Source organism: Portunus trituberculatus, chromosome 21, assembly GCF_017591435.1.
Source record: "Portunus trituberculatus isolate SZX2019 chromosome 21, ASM1759143v1, whole genome shotgun sequence".
Lineage (NCBI taxonomy): Eukaryota > Metazoa > Arthropoda > Malacostraca > Decapoda > Portunidae > Portunus > Portunus trituberculatus.
Genome location: NC_059275.1, coordinates 16202233 through 16204732, shown reverse-complemented (window position 1 = coordinate 16204732; position 2500 = coordinate 16202233). Strand labels below are relative to the sequence as shown.

The following is a 2500-nucleotide window of genomic DNA, read 5'->3' as shown; positions in this document are numbered from 1 at the left end:
GTTTGGTGTGTGTGTGTGTGTGTGTGTGTGTGTGTGTGTGTGTGTGTGTGTGTGTGTGTGTGTGTGTGTGTGTGTGTCTCTCTCTCTCTCTCTCTCTCTGACGTCGTTCTTAGTATGTAAAATATGAGTGTGATAACTATATATAGACTTAAGTATATACACTACTACTACTACTACTACTACTACTACTACTACTACTACTACTATTACTACGATTAATGACACACACACACACACACACACACACACACACACACACACACGAATAAATCTGAGTTTAAAATAACTTTGTAGGTCTTCCTCCTCCTCCTCCTCCTCCTCCTCCTCCTCCTCCTCTTCTTCCTCCTCGTGACAGGTGAAGACTTTACCTGTACTTTCCTTGCTCTACGTGCCTCTAACACACTCATCAGTAGTTCTGGGTCACTGTGTGTGTGTGTGTGTGTGTGTGTGTGTGTGTGTGTGTGTGTGTGTGTGTGTGTGTGTGTGTGTGTGTGTGTGTGTGTGTGTGTGTGTGTGTGTGGCGGCGCGTGGTCTAACCCTTCCTCAGTGTTTGGTGGGGTTAATAGTAGTTATTATAGTGTGTTTTATCCCTCCCTGTGTGTGTGTGTGTGTGTGTGTGTGTGTGTGTGTGTGTGTGTGTGTGTGTGTGTGTGTGTGTGTGTGTGTGTGAGGGGTTTCTTATCTCATTTGTTATTCTAATTCTTTATTCTTTTCTTATTTTATATTTTTCTTTTCTTTCTTTATTCATCTATTTTACTTCCCTCTTTCGTTTCTTTCATTTTCACAGGTTTATTTTTATCTTCATTTATTCCTTTTCTTTTTCATTTTTCTTTTTTTTCTAGTTTTCTTTGTTCCTTTCTATATTTTCATTTACTTTCCATAATTGTATTTTTTCTCTATTTTCATTAATTTCTTATTCTACTTTTCTTTCCTTTATTCTTTACTTCCTTATTTAATTAATTTATTTTTTCTGTTCAATAACACACACACACACATACACACGAACATACATACATATCCCTCACACACCTACCACCACATCTACTACCACCACCACCACCACCACAACCACTCCTTCAATCTATTCTTATCCACTACAAAAGATCCACGAATGTCCCTCCACCTCTCACAAACACACACACACACACACATTAAAACACACACGCACACACACACACATCTGACGTCAATATTCCACCCTGTTTATCACTACCCTCCACCATCACCACCACCACCACCACCACACAGCAAGTTATTTCAGTTTACTTGTGAGGGACATAAACTGTTTACCCTCAGATCAATACACTATTCCCGCCTCTCACAGTGCTTTAGATCTAAGGCCAAGAAAAATGAGAGCAGAGTTACTATACTATACAGAGAGGTTAAAAATAGGAATGACTCTGAAGGGGTATTGTGTGTAGAAGAATACCAGGATAGGGGAGAGAGAGAGAGAGAGAGAGAGAGAGAGAGAGAGAGAGAGAGAGAGAGAGAGAGAGAGAGAGAGAGAGAGAGAGAGAGAGAGAGAGAGAGAGAGAGTTTTCATGTGTGTCTTCCAGTGTGTTCGTGTATTTGTGTTGTTTGGTTTCAATTACAGTGTGTGTGTGTGTGTGTGTGTGTGTGTGTGTGTGTGTGTGTGTGTGTGTGTTTCCGGTCGGCTATCCATCCATCTATACTAGTCAGTCATTCAAGGGCATCCCTGAAAACACACACACACACACACACACACACACACACACACACACACATTCCTCCTCCTCCTCCTCATCCTTTCCAAATTTCCTCTTTTCCTTTTCATTTTCCTTCCCACACACAAAAAAAAGTCATATTCCTTCCGTTTATCGTTTTTTCCTTCAATTTTTTTGTAGTTTCTATCCTTGTCCTTCACGCGCGTCCCAACCAAGCACCTTCTACCTGTGCTTGGAGAGAGAGGGAGAGGGAGAGGGAGAGGGAGAGGGAGAGAGGAGAGGAGAGGAGGGATAATCAATGTTGCAGGTATGATGTTACGAAGGGAGGGAGGAGAGGAAGGAGAAAAAAAACAAAAAAAGAAATGAAGAAGGAAAAAAAGAGAGGGAGAGAGGGAGAGGACGAAGAGAGAAGGAATGGAAGGAGGAAAAAAATTGAAGGGAAGGAAGGGAGGAAAGAAAGAAAGAAAAAAAGAGGGAAAGAAAGTTACAAGTAATAATGATAATACTAACCTGAACCATTTCTCTCTCTCTCTCTCTCTCTCTCTCTCTCTCTCTCTCTCTCTCTCTCTCTCTCTCTCAAACGTTCTCAGAAACAACGTGGTAAACAACGGAAAACACACACACACACACACACACACACACACACACACACACACACACACACACACACACCTGTTCCGCAGAAGTTAATTAGTACAGGTGAGGGGGAGGGGAGGATGTAGGGGCACACCTTTGATCAGCAGCGGCAGGTAAATTATGATTCTCAGCTGATTGTGTCCAACTACAGGAGGAGGAGGAGGAGGAGGAGGAGGAGG

At 42.2% G+C, this 2500-nt stretch overlaps 1 protein-coding gene across 2 annotated transcripts in view; it reads right to left on the bottom strand.

Annotated features, from left to right (window-relative positions):
- LOC123507046 overlaps positions 1–2500 on the bottom strand; it is a 128416-nt gene that overhangs the window by 91008 nt on the left and 34908 nt on the right. The gene's annotated exons all lie outside the window — the stretch shown is intronic.